Source organism: Trachemys scripta, chromosome 11 (assembly GCF_013100865.1).
Source record: "Trachemys scripta elegans isolate TJP31775 chromosome 11, CAS_Tse_1.0, whole genome shotgun sequence".
In the NCBI taxonomy this organism is placed as follows: Eukaryota; Metazoa; Chordata; order Testudines; family Emydidae; genus Trachemys; species Trachemys scripta.
The window spans coordinates 51,084,540-51,099,833 of NC_048308.1; positions in this window are offsets into that span (position 1 = coordinate 51,084,540).

Below are 15,294 nucleotides of genomic sequence, written 5' to 3' on the forward strand. Positions count from 1 at the left end.
CATCAAGAAGTCTGTACTAAATTGAGGGTTTTGTTGGCTACTCTGGACTTATAAAACAGCTCAAATAGGCAAGTACCTACCCAAGTGCAAAGTACTTCAATGGGAGCAAGACGGCATATGCAACAAACTGCTATAGGACCAGTATTCTAAAAACCTGTATATTAAACTCATGATTATTTTAGAATAGTTCATGGACATGTGTGATTGGTATAGTATGCATAGGTTTATTACACTGAAGATGGATATATTATTGGTTGAAGTACCCATTAATATGTTTTGGGGTTTAGAATGAGAATAGTATGCTTCTGCTAATAAAAAGTGCTAATATCTCTTTGGGGTTAGAAGTGTTATGAACTGATTACAACCAACTACTCAGTGTATCTAAGGCACTCATATGTGTGTCCACTCATCCCTTTAAAGTAAGCAGAAAGACTGCCATTGTCACTTGGGTTGGGCCTCAACCGCTTCCTTGTTTATGATGTGTGATGTCCTACCTCTTCTTCCGGATTACACCTTTCTGGGAAGAGGCAATGTCTATTTCTGACTGCTCCCAAATCCAAATATTATCACCACAGAGATTAAGTTCTGGGCAGCTGATAGTTACTGCACCAACAGTCAAATTTTCAGTTTATCCATGGATAGGCAGGGAACTGTTTGGGCTAAATTCTGCCCTCAGATGAAAATCCAAGTAAGTAAGCATTGTTTGGCCCTGTGTTTGTAAGTAACCATTTCCAATTCAGCTCACTCCCTCATTTTAACCATAAGCATATTCAATCCTACGTAGATAAGTTATTACTACATACAAATTATAACATGTAGACTTATGACTTAATAATTTACTTGTCTAGCTGTGGAATTTTCCTTTTAATGCATTATAGATGAACCACAGACAAATTCAGTACTTTCTTGAATTAAGATCATCTAGCCAATCTAATTCTGAATATATCAAGCAATGCCGTTCTCTGTGGGGACAATTTAGAATCAAGTCTGCTGCAGTACGAGAAAAAATGTCACAAGTGTCGCTAAGATTGAATGGAAATCTATAATGGATGTCAGCACTGTTGGTAGTACAGTTCAGGTTGCTAATCTCTGTATTTCTATACCAATTTTTTTTTAAACTTTCTACCAAAAAAAGGGTCAGTTTTCCTTCGCATGTGTTAAGAAAAGATTCTGTGGTGTGAAAAGACTTACTTGGGGTTCAACACAGAGACAGATATACTGTAGGCCATTCTTTTTCCACATCTAGTCCTTCGTCAACAGGGTGATTGAGGCTGGCAATGGTATACAAATTCTTTATGTTACTGGTTAAAATCCAGCATTAGGGCATAGTCCAAAGCCCACAGATGTAAATGGAAGCCTTGCAATGGGATTTGAGTCAGGAAGAAGGTTGGTAGCAACCAAGAGTTGTTACTATTTGACAACTGGCATCCAGTGTTACAGTGTCTAGCTGTCTTTCAAATATTGGGTGCCTACATTTTTGTGTCGTTTGAGTTAAATTGTACATAAAGTTGAGTGAAATCTAGGACTATTTGTAGACAGACAGCAGCTGGAAAAAGTGTTGGTTCAGATCCTCCAGTGGTGTAAATCAGTGCAACACCATTGACCTCAGTGGAGCTTTATGCCAGTTTCCACATACTGAAGATCAAGCTCATATAGTCCTAGGAAGAAGTTTCTGGAAAAAAAATCAAGTTTTCCCTGGAGAATGGGTTAAATTCTCTCCTCTGCTGCACCAGTTTGTATCCAGAATAATTCCACTGAGGTCAGGCACCAGCAAAGGAACTGAAAGTGGAACTTCATTATCAGAATTCAAGTGTTAATTAAAATTAAGTTCCCAAAGAGGGGAAGGGAAATCACAGAATTTCTGATTTAGTTGTTTATAGCTAGTTGTGGAGCTGGTATTAAAATAACTATTTTGTCAGTTTCTTTTTTAATTACAATTTTATAATTCTCTAGAAGGCTTTTAGACTCTGCTGTTCCTTGTATGGGATATTCGAGCTTCAGTTAAATTATTCTCACATCCTGCAAAACCTTACATATTATCGGAAAAGCAAAAAACATAAAAGCACTTAATTTACGTAGTGACTCAAATTTAATTGCATTCCCCCCCTTTCTTTTAATTATAAATCTTAATTGACAATTTCAAAACCAAAAGCAAGATATTCTTAGTGTGCTTAATGTCCCCAAACAAAGGTTTCACTGCATTTGTACTCTGGAATTATGAAAACAACAAAACTCAGAAATGTACCGTAGTCTATATAATGTCTTACTAAAAAGCATCACTTAGAGTTATTATGTAAATGTGATAAATAGGAAATTACTTTGAAATGTGCAATACACACAATGCAAAAATATAGCATCTGCATCTTATGAGCACATTATTAGAAATAGTACGTACTGTAATAGCTGAAAAGGGATCTGAATCAGTTGCCCTGCACATTATGTAGTCACTTACACCAGAGCGGGGAGAAAGGGGTTGAGGGCACCCCACAGGGAGGAATTCCCAAGTGTTCCTTCCTGGGTTCAAAGGGGTTTTTGTTGCATTTGGGTGGTGGCAGCGTTTACCAAGCCAAGGTTAGAGAAAAGCTGTAACCTTAGGAGTGTAATACAAGCATGGAGTGGCAAGTATTAGTTTTTAAAATCCTTGCAGGCCCCCACTTCTGCACTCGGAGTGACAGAGTGGGGATTCAGCCTTGACATGTGTGCTGATGGTACTGACCCTTAGTGGTAAGTGGACACGAGAGACTTTGGAATAAAGATGGCTGGGTGACTGACTGAACAAACATCTGTCTCAGCCCAGTGAATGTTACACTATTATCTATTGAAATAAAGTAGCCATATCACTTGACAAAAAGTTGCCTGTTTGATTGAAAACAAAACTTGTTTTTAAAAGTGAGCAGAATTTTACTTTTCTGCACACTATAATATATGCCTTAGACTTTAGAAGGGTGTGTGTGTGTGTGGATATCTGAATGTTTGGAGGTATCCTGCCCATAAACATTAAAGTGGAGATGGGGGCATGAAGCAAAATTCACATCCAGATCTTACCTCTTCCATGGTTAAAGGCATTTGGTTCAAGTTCAGTTCCAGGTCTGGGCAATCCTTATTTTGTGAGAATTGCGTCACTGACCAGATGTTTAGGAACTGATTCTGTTTTCACACTAGTTGTCATAACTATAAAGGGAAGGGTAACAGCATTCCTGTGTACAATACTATAAAATCCCTCCTGGCCAGAGACTCCAAAATCCTTTTACCTGTAAAGGGTTAAGAAGCTCAGGTAACCTGGCTGACACCTGACCCAAAGGACCAATAAGGGGACAAGATACTTTCAAATCTTGGTGTGGGGAAGGCTTTTGTTTGTGCTCTTTGTTTGGGGGGTGGGGTCGCTTTTGGGACTATGAGGGACCAGACATCAATCCATGCTCTCCAAATCTTTCTGAATAAGTCTCTCATATTTCAAACTTGTAAGTACACCCAGGCAAGGCATGTTAGTTTTATCTTTGTTTTCTCAACTTGTAAATGTACCTTTTGCTAGGGTGTTTACCTCTGTTTGCTGTAACTTTGAACCTAAGGCTAGAGGGGGTCCTCTGAGCTCTTTAAATTTGATTACCCTGTGAAGTTATTTTCCATCCTGATTTTACAGAGATGATGTTGACCTTTTTCTTTAATTAAAAGCCTTTTTAATAACCTGATTGATTTTTCCTTGTTTTTAGATCCAAGGGGATTGGGTCTGGATCCACCAGGAGTTGGTGGGAGAAAGGAGGGGGGATGGTTAATTTCTCCTTGTTTTAAGATCCAAGGGGTTGGATCTGTGTTCACCAGGGAGTTGGTGAAAGATTCTCTCAAGGCTACCCAGGGAAAGGAGTTAGCCCATTGGGAGTGGTGGCAGTGGACCAGATCTAAGCTGGTAGTTAAGCTTAGAAGTTTTCATGCAGGCCCCCACATCTGTACCCTAAAGTTCAGAGTGAGGAAGGAGCCTTGACACTAGTGATAATTTGAAATGTCACCACTTAAGTCAATGGAGTTGCATTGCTGTAAAAATGGTATCAGAATAGAATCAGGCCCTTTGTATTTAATTAGGCAGGCAGGATGTGGAAACAGGTGCTGCCCATTTCTCCCAGCTGGCTTTGACAAAATGCATTGTTTTGACAGGTAAACTTGACCTCACTCATTACTTGCAAAAACTGGTGTTAATTGCATGATATTGGAAACAATTTTCAGTGACAGTTTATGACAGGGTCTGTCAAAGAAATAGCCAACATACTAGAAAACATTATGGAAACTCTAATAAAATGAGTAAAGAATATATTCAATGTGCACTATTGCAGTATTTTTTAAAAAAAGAAAAAGAGGGGAATGATAGTATTAGCCAAAATATTTTATGTAAAGTATTTCATTTGAGAATATTTTCATGATTAGCTCCACCGTTCACCTCCATCATGAATAGGTAAGAAGCTACAGCTTCAAATTTCCTCCTAAACACATACTGTGAATAGCTGTTGATGCTGTTTATGTATTATGCAGGCAGCAAGTTTTTGGAACAACAGGGAGTGTACATACAGTATTTCATTTAATCAAAGCTGCTGTCAATGCCACCCTTTTCTGGTTCATTGAAGTTTTGGCCTTGTCTAAGAATGGGAACAGGATGAAGCTTTTAAAGAGTAAGTCAAAGTGGACAATGTGTAACTAGGCAGTGTTCTAGGATCAGTATTTGGGAACAACTGGTTGGTTCGGAAAGTATTTTCACTGGTCTATCAATGTAACTCTAATCCTTCTAGGTCATGAGACATCAGATCTGAAAGTCACATGATGATCGTTAACCCTTTCAGTTGCAGCATAGCTCAAACAGCCAAATCTCTTGCAGATGATTAGTTACAGATGAATGATGTATACCACTGGAAAGCTATGTTTCCCAGAAGTATAAAGCATTCCATTCTAGTACTGAATCATGAGAAAATGGACCTTAAAATTGTCACTTCTCCCTTGATCTTGCTGTGCTTTCTTATTGGACTGAATCTAATAAATCCCAGGTTTTGGACCAATATAGTTTTCCAGTCCCCAGATTTAAGGATTTATTTGTAGAGGAATTATGAAGAGATTATAGAAAATGTTTAGGATTCTTTGTTTAGTAGCCATATTTTATTCAATGTTAAATGAAAACTCAAAGTGAATAATAGATATATGATTCTTGTATTCATAACGAAGCATCTTCCAATGGAATTATATAGAGACTAATATTGAAAAATACAGTCTTGTAAGATTTGTTTCTGGATTGCAATGCTTTATTGGCACCAAGATTAGGGAGCATCCTAAATTTGCATAGTGGGGAAGTGCTCTGGTAGATGTTTGCTCTTCCAGAGCATTGTTAATATTTGTAAATAGCAAAGAAAGCTGGATCCAATGGGTTCATGTTAACATTGACAGAGTTTTCCACTTTTGTACTGATCAAGCCTTTTTAAGTGGTGGCTAATAGTTGACCAACAAAAAAATGTCACAAGAATCAATTTCCATTTATTTGCCTACATTCAAGAACATCACCCTTTGAAATAAGTTCATTATTGTGCGGGAAAGAGGCTTTTGCCTTTAAGAGGGCTGGGAAGGGCTGCAGCATTGTCAACACAGCTGAGGAACAGTTAGAAAGATAAATAAAGGCTCTGTATAAAGGGAAGTGACTGCCCAGTGCAGTAGCCAAAATGGATAAAATTATGGTCATCTCCATGATACTGTAAGCGATGTTTAAATGTTGATTTCTATCATATATTTCTATATCCCATACACACAAATTGTGCAATTAGATTTCAGTGTTTACAATGATCTAATCGAGAGACTATACCAAAAAAAATGGCATAATTTGAAAAACATCATTGGTCACACTTTGTATAAAGAGTTCATTTATGAAGTGTTTATAAAAAGTTAACAAATGATTAATTGTTGAATAAATGAATAATCAATTGTTATAGGTTATATATAGTCAACAGGCTACTTCTCAGTAGGACTTATAGATAACACTTTCTACTGAGGTTCTTATCCCACACTAATGTCTCTAATGTTTATTACAGCTATTAATCATTTATTACCCCCTTATAAACAATTTATAAATGTTCCTGTGGGCTGGTGCACTGATTTCCCAGCCCACAAATGAAACAGTGAGGCAGCCTTCAGTCAGTTGTAGTCCTTTCTTACCAAGGCCACTTTTATGATCAATTAAAAAGAGTCTAAACAGAACGAAACCATCAGTAGCAAAACAAAGACAGCAGTTGTAACCTTCTCCACATATGGACCAGTGGACAGGGCTCCAGATCACACCTAGCTGTCCCATATGCCTTGCTGCAGCTCCTTATATTTTCCTCTGCTCCCTCAAGTAGGTCAGGTTAAACGGAGTGGCTCCAATGTTAACCCCGTAGGGTCTGGGCTAGTGTGTGCCCTTGTAACCTTACTATTAAGAGTGACCTAGTCATTTCAATTATTAAAAAAACAGCCTTTGCCTGGATGGCAGGAAGAGTTATAGTATCAGTGCAACCAGCCTTTCCTTTTTATAGCAATAGCTATGTCTTTGCTTAGTCCCTAATACTGTAAGATAACGCATATATGCATCATCTACTAAAAGAGTCTCCTAGGTATGAACTTGCAATACGAAGCCCACGGCCCAAATTCGCCATTAGATACTTGTTCACAACTGTTGTCTTCAGTGGGAACTGAATGCAAGTATCTGAGGCCAGGAATTGGGCTTGTCTGTGAGCTGGCTCTTGAGTTGAAACTGGCTCATTGTCTTATCTGGGCAGGGGTAATAGTGTTTAGCTCGGGATTTGTTTACTAGTGCAGACAACCTCCCAGTGGCATTGTTTGTTTTTGCTGACTACAGCATGTCTGAATAGTTAAGAATTATCCACAATTTTGAGGCTATAAACTCATTATTTATATGGGCAACTTGGGCAAATACATACTCTTGACTTTTTGGTCTGTTTGCATCTCTGTTCTCCTCCCCCCATGAAAAATAGATGAGGAATGAAAAACACCCAGAAGTGTGCACACTTCACTCCGACAGCACATGTCAGGTAGCTTTAGCGAGCTGTGTCTTACTGGCAGGTTCAGCAGAGAATCCCAGCCATTCACCAGAAGGGGCCCCAACCTTGAGATGAATGTTCTACAGACCTAGTGCTAAGTGGACAGGAGTTTGATAATGCAGGACACATTTGAAAACAGTAGAGAAAGTTTGAGGGGGGAGGAGCAGAAAAGAAAGAAGAAGCAGAAGAAAGTGGGGCTGGAGTTTTGAGTTTGCTGGAATAAAGAATCTGTGTTCATTCGGAGTGCATGCTTACGTAAGTCAATTAGAGCTGTGAGCACCTCTTTAAATGGATGCAGCTGTCTACTGCCCCCTCACATGAGCGCGTTGGGATGGAGGGTGGAGAGGCTCCTGCAGCTGATGTTTGCAGGACTGTTACCTTGAGTTCTGTTCATTCATTTTCTAGCCATTCCCAGAGAAGTGAAACTGTGCCCCCGTCCTCGCCGCATACAAATCTATGTTTGGACATTTTTTGCTCGCAGAGTTTCCATCTTCATATGGACATGGCTTTTTCTGATGTTTTTCCATGGGAGCGTTCTTTGGTGTGTGTTTTCCCACCATGGGAGTAGTGCTGCCCCCTACCATTAGTCCTGTGCTGATGCCGGAAATTAAAATTGATTTTCCCTCTATCAGTAAATCTAGGTTCTGAGTTCTAGGCTGGCGATCTGCTTAGTATGATATAACTAGAGAAGGGGTTTTTGTTTTCTCTCTTTTCTCCTGTGGGTTTTGTGAATAACATTTTCTCTTGAGTGAGGTGTGACACTGTATGGAATCTGGGGGACACTTTAGGATATTATAAATACCAATATTGTAAAATTGTATGTCTGTAGTTCCAAACTTGTGCTGTGCACGTGGGTGACACCCCCAGACAGGTTGGAATTAGCACTGCCTAGCCTACTTGATGGCCCATCAAGGACCATTAGCTATACAATTGACGCATTGAGAGAAGGCAAGGGATACACCTTATGACTCAGCAAGGCATGCAGGGGCATGCCTATGGCCTGAACTATAAGGCTTCCAAGCCATGTGCTGGGAAGCTTGTCTTTGGGACAAAGGAAGAACAAGCCACATAGCAAGAGACTATAAAAGGCAGCTGCATCTTCGGCTTCTTGTCTTCAGTCCTACTTCTTACCTCTAGACTAAACTTTCTACAAATGAAGCTTTGAATGACCCATCCAAGCTGTAGATGTGTTCCAGAGGGACTTTCAAGCCAGGAAATTCACCAATACTGCTAGGGACCTGATGGACTTTGAAGTCTTTGTATGTATGTGACTGTTTTACCATTTAACAGCTCTCCTCTTTTTTTTCTTTATAATAAACCTTTAGTTTTAGGCCCTAAAGGATTGGCTGGTAGCATGGTATTTTGGGTAAGATCCAAATCTATACTGACCTGGTAACATGGCTGACCCTTTGAGGTCAGAAGAACATTTTGTATAGGTGAGCAGAGTTTTTTAAAATAACTCTCACTGTACTGGACCTAGGTGCTGATTGGGAGCCAGAGAACTGGAATGCAATAAAGGGGTCTGTATGATTTCATTTTTGCTTCTTGATAACCAGTGGGGGGGGGGAGGAGAGGAGGGGGGCACGATTAGAAGCATAGTTTGAGACTGGCTGGGGAGTTTAATTTCAATGTTACCCACCAGTCTTGGGAGTATCTACTCTCTCTTTTGCAGCCTGTACTGAGCGTGGCATTACCAGTGAGGGCTGCCCAGGACCACATGAGGAATTTCTAAATAGAATGGGGATAGATCACAAGAATTGGTTCTCATCTGGTACATGAATACAGACCCGGTCGTTCACAGGAACTCTGAACACACCGTTGGACTTGATTTAGCAGATATTTAGCACGAGTTGTCCCTTTGAAGTCATATTTTAAAAATTAGACTAGTGATTTAAGTTTTCCTAGGTTGGGATTAGCGTGCCCAGTGCCTTAAGGGATCAAGCCCCAAATGAGAATTACTTCCTTACCTGCACTGACCATGATGAATCAATATGCAAGCAACTTGAATTGGACTACTCAAATGCTTCAAGTTAAGCCATTTGTTGGATCAGGAGGAGAATCCTCAGTGACTTCCAGGAGTGAGTTCTTGCTTCCCCTGTTTTTAAAAGATAAATAGAAAGCTTAATAAAGATATTTTTTTTTAAGAGTGGAATGAATGCTATTAATGTAATGCTTTGGTATCCTTGAAAGAAACCTTGAAATCTATGATCCAAACCTTAGCAGCTGCAAAATGTACCAGAGATCTATATGTAGAGAGAGATCAATCTATACAGCTGTGCATTGATTCATCCCTTAGTGGTTTGGGGTATTGACTATTTTGATTCAATCTTAATTGGTTTACCGCTACATTATCCCAATTTTAGTTTATGCAGAAAATACCTCTTTTCATTTGAAGAAGTGGCCATGAACAAGTTTTGTTATGTTTGCTGTGACTTTGACTAATGCCTGAGCAGCATTATTTCAATTTAACCTTTTAAGAGCTAATGGGCTTTCCTTCTAGATAAGTTGATATGAATGAACTGCAAGACTGCAAACAAGAGTGGCAATCTTAATTTTACTGGTTATTTTAGTAACCCTCATCCTTGTAATACCTGCTCTAGGTCACACATTGGACCTTTATTTCTCTAAATATAGACTTTCCCCTCCCCTCAAAACAAGTTCCTCAGCCTCCAAGCTTCTCGTCACAGGAGTGGAATTGACTGGAATCTATATGAAATGTCAGGTCCTATGGCCTGACCTGTAATTTGTTTCACTTGGGCACCACATAGGTACAAAGGTTCACATTTCTTTCACTTCAAAGGGACAGTGACAGGCATAGAGACCTGACTGTATGGATCTGACTGCAGGGATCAGGACCTAGATGGGCAAATAATGACCTTTCATAAATGATCTGAAGGGGCTCAAAAAAGTGGGTGGGAAGAAACAGATCTGCAGTTCCAAAAAGGGTGGTTTTTTTTCAGTACAATTGCTTACATCTGTATGGGAGTGAGCTCATTTGGATTGGAAGGAGGATTCCAATGCCAAAGGAAATGCCCCTTTTCCTCTGTTCAGGCATACGCAAATTTGCCAAATGTAATAAATGTATAGACAATGGATACACAAAGTCAATAGTGGGAAGGCGATAAACTGTCTTCTGGATGATACCCCGAGGACCCTGTTTTGTAAACTGTTTATCCAGGATAATTGAATTCAGATGCATAATGTTAATTTTAGGGGTTTTTTGTTTTTGTTTTTTATTTTTTAAGCAAGGTCTTGTTTTCATCTGGATTGACTAAAGTAAGAACAAGTCAAGTTAGTGAAGAGTTAACAGACCCCAGATGTGGATCCTGGTTTTCCCATGGCTCCCAGCTTCTTTCTTTTTTATCACCAGTAAATTGAACTGTCTCTGTGCAAGAAAAGCAAATGGCTTAGAACAAGAGTCTGTTCAGTAACAGTCATATCACTGTGTGAACTTGTGTATTCAGTCTTGTGTTTGTCATTGAAGAAAATTCTGGCAATCCTATAGTCCATCAGTCATTTCCCTGGAAGGTAGGACCAGTTGCAGATGGTTTACCTATACCTGGCTGGAGCATCCAAGTGCTGGCTTCTGTCACTATTACTGCTCATTCCCCAAATCTTCCACTCTTCCATCTTCTGCCCTACCTTTTACCTACAGCAGAGATTACGAGATAGGACACAGAGGTAGGGTAGCCACACATTTAAAAAAATCATAGAATTAGGAATCCTTCACTGATCCATCCCAGGTTTCTTTTCCAGACTACAAAGGAGCAGGGAGTGTCTTTGTAAAATATTCTTGTGACCATCTTAGCAGTGGGGTCCAAGTTTTTAAAAGAGGCCATAAATTTCAGCTTCCCAGTTCTTGGGAGCCAAAGGTGAGCTAACATGGGCCCACATTTTTAGAAGTGAACAGCCTCAACTCCAGTCAAATCAATGGGAGCTGCAGAGGATCTGTATCTCTGAAAAATTAGGCTCAAGGAGGTGTCTCACTTTAGGCACCATTATCCTTATCATGTGTGGATTTAAAACTTTGATTTATATCACAACCAATGCGTAAAGTGCTGTTGTGCAAACAGTTTGATGGAAAATTCACTTAAGTTGATGGAAACCATTTAGAGAGATTGTGGCAGAGAGAGCTTTCATTATTTCCTGTACGGTACATCAGAATAGAAGACACCACTACCAGATGTGAAGTTAATCAGTGAAAGCTCTCCCATCTAATGATCAATTACTTTGTAAGTGATGCTTGGGAATGCATTTTATTGTCATTTGAGAAAGAGACAGAGATTGAGCTGATGCTAAGGGCTAGAATGTAAGTTATGCACCTGCAACACTGCTTTGACATGGTGTTATTCTTTTGTCAGAGGATAGTATTATGAACTCATTTAGATCTTGGTCATCTTTTGTGCTCCTGTTTCTCTTCTGGCAGGCTTCCGTCAGCCACATCACTGTAATGCAACCGAATATATATAAAAGACCATCTGGACCAAAAAAAAAAAATAAAAAAAATACTGCCGAACCAAGTGCAAAACTCAAAGCAGCTTCCTACTTTACAGCGGGGGTGAGGGGTAAAGCAAATCCCTTCGTTCAGTCTTCAATTCACACTTGTTTTTGTTTTAAAATGGAGTGAGTCTTTTGTTCCCCCCATTGCCTTAAATAGATGAAGTGAAAGTGGAATTTTATATGGCTCCATTGCATGATCGGTATGGAAATCCATCTTCACAGAGTGTTTTAAGGTAGGTTGGATATGAAAGCTGTTACAGAAACATTCCAACTTATTCCAAGGTTTTAGCAAGTACAATATACTGTAAAATATAAAAATGTGTCTGATACTGGCCTTTCATCACCCCCTCAAATTTTGCCAGGTTAAGCCATCATCTTGAATGCTGTTCTGCAGTGGCTCTCAACCTTCCCAGACATCTATACCCCTTTCAGGAGTCTGAATTTTCTTGTGTACCCCCAACTTTCACCTCACTTAAAAACTGCTTGCTTACAAAATCAGACAAAAATACACAAATTTCACAGCACACTAGTACTGAAAAATGGCTTCCTTTCTCATTTTTACCATATAATTAGAAATAAATCAATTGGAATATAAATATTTACTTACATTTCAGTGTATAGTATATAGAGCAGTATACACAGATAATTGTCTGTATGAAATTTTAGTTTGTACAGACTTCGCTAGTTCTTTTTATGTAGGCTATTGTAAAACTAGGCAAGTATATAGATGAGTTGATGTACCGCTTGGAAGACCTCTGCGTACCCCCAAGAGTACACGTATCTCTGGTTGAGAACCACTGCACTAGAGACTCCTGCATCCATAAAGAGCTGTAGCCCCTTGTAGATACATATGCACAGAGCCAGATGCACTACAATTATTGTACATTTTGTCTATTAGTAAAACTAGCTGAAATATTTTCATAGCTCATCTTTGAAGCAGTATTCCAATGCATTAGAATATACTGCAAAAAAATATTTAATGTTTGCATAGGTATCCAATGCTGGATAATTCTGATCTGTAGGGGAAGACCTCAGTGCAGTTACAATATTTTTTTTTAAAAAATCCTAAAGACAGCTAGCTAAACTAACCCTAATAATTTACTAATGGTACAGGCTGCCTGTTGCTAACTATGTTAGCATTATTCCCAATTATATATGTAAAGTTACTGCTTTCTAAGAATCCAGATTGTTAAATAAGTATCTGGTTAAAGAAGCCAAAAATCCTACTGTGATAGCACATTGCAATTTTATTTATGTATTTATTTTTCATAGCAGAGAAAAACTGTACAATGCCAAATGCACCTCCCCCCCCCCCAGTGCATTCCATTCATTTTCTGGCTGTTTGTCAGTGTCATTAGTTTCCATCAGAAATGTCGTGCCTATAAAATCCACATTGAAAATTCAGAGTGTCACACTTTGTTTGCTAATTTAAACAGGATCATTGTTTCCTTTTGACAGGAGCAACATCTTGGGGAGAAGTTGTCAGCTTCCCGGCTACGAACTAAAAAAGCAAACATGCCCTAATGCAGATAGTTGAAACCTGAACCTCAGCTGTACCAACTCACTACTGTGCTGAAGTTTTGTCAGGTAGCTTTCTGTTCTATTCTCTATATCAACTGAAATCCAGTTACAGAGATGACTGTGTTGTTCTTTTACTAAGGTTCTGTGATATCACTGATACTACTGCTCAGAGACATTTGACCCTGCTGCTCCAAAGTGCTTTGATTCTACTGCTGCATCAAGGACTTGGCCATCCAGTATACATTGTATGTTATCTGTCTGCAATGTATGCTGACCTTCCTTCTGTGCAACTGCGGTTTCAGTTACCCAGCATGTGCCTAGCACCAAATGTTAGACACTGTGCGCACTGTGGGCCTTTTTAAAACAAAAAAATTTCTGAAGCCCCTATTCTAGAATTCTCTTTGGTGTGATGGACTTTATATATACACCCAGACTTTTTAAACAGTTGATACCCTCAAAATCCATAATAGATACCCTCCACTCCTCTCTCAGCAGGCCCTTCCATGCCCCTCACTTCCAGTCTAGCCTTGCTATGCCGCTAAGGACTTCCAGGATGGGGAGGCAATAAAAGCCAGGTTCTTCCCACTCCAGCAGTTTTCCCTTCCCAATGGGGCCTTCCAACGCCACTGAAGCAGCAGCAGCACCACAATCAGGACTTCTGGTCCATCAGTGACCTGTTCCCAACAGATGCTACTTCCTCCTCCCTTGGCGGAGCAACAGGCTGTTCTCACTATGCTGCAGATTCACTGCTCTGCTGTTCAGACATCTAGGCTGAGAAAACTTATTCGTAGGTAAGTTTGATGTCACCTGAATATCATTTAGCTCCCTCTTCCAATTTGGAGTGATATCGCCTGTATATGGCCGGTGTCTGAGGAAAGGATAGAAGGTAGTGACTACGAGAGGCACATCCATACTTTCAGCATCTGACCCAGGATCCAGCTGAGGTCTGGTCCCAGGAACAGACTATTTCAAATGTCACTAGAGTATATACATCCTGGTACAAAGTCAGGAATCTTGGTGGTGTTCAGCCCACTTTAATCCCACTGCTTTCCTGTTGACTCAATACTAGGCATGACTTCAGGACTCATCTCAGGAGACTTTCCTGATCATACAGGCATCTTCAGTTCACTGACTCAATTTCACATCCATGATTACAAACACTGGGTTCTCCTAGGTGATTTTTTGGCCTGTTCTCACAGCTGGACACAGCAGTGCAATAAAAACATGTGTCATGGTCTTTATCACCTACTCCAAACAGGGGGCAAGACCTTCCAATTCTACCATTGAGGTGTGTTGTCTTCCCTCAGAGACCTATGGATCTCATAGCTTTTCATATATGTCTGGTGTAAATGCCGCTCATCTACTACACCAGCGCAATGATGGGCATGTAGAACATTACAGAGACATTTGCTGTCCTTAGCCCACATCATCCTCGCAGGTCATCATGGTTAAATGCTGTGAGAGGTGAAGCCTGGGGTACCAGAGACGGGAGGAAAATTGAATGTGAATCCAGCTGAATGTGGCCTAAGGAGTTGATCAGCTCCTATACTATAGAAGTGAAGAAGACTAAGATATCATTTGTTTCCTCCACAATATGGTTTGTGAAATCATAACAAACAGTATAGTCACAATAAGCAACCATGTTGCCATTTCCAGGTGTCAGTCAGCAAAATTGTGGCAAACTTCACAACCATAGAATTGTAGAATGCACTGGATCCTCACTATAGTCTATATTAAAAATAAACTCAAAGCTGGCACAAAGTTGTTCATCTCAGCACTTATTTACAATCGTGAGGACCTCTGAGCTAGTCTAATATATTTTCTGTTGTAGTCTATTTTATCTTTACCTACTTATGCTGTATTACTGTGTGTTGAATGCACCATCACCAGGCAGATAATCTCTCTTCAAGTGTCACTTTTTGTTTGGTTTGCGAAGCTAATGATGTGCAAACCTCTGTCAAGAGCATCTAGCCAGCTGCTGAATGCAGAGTTATCAACTTCTAGATAATGCCTCCCTTTTTTGATAATTAGTCTCGTATATAAAGGGAATTGTTTTGTCTTCCAAGGCAAAGATGTCATGTAAATGGTCTTTACTCCATAAAGCAACTACCCAGGTTCTTTTAAGTAAATAAAATGTAGAACCAGATTCTGATATCTTTACTCACAATGAGTAACCCCTTAATCCACAAGTAGTTCCCAATTACTTCAATGT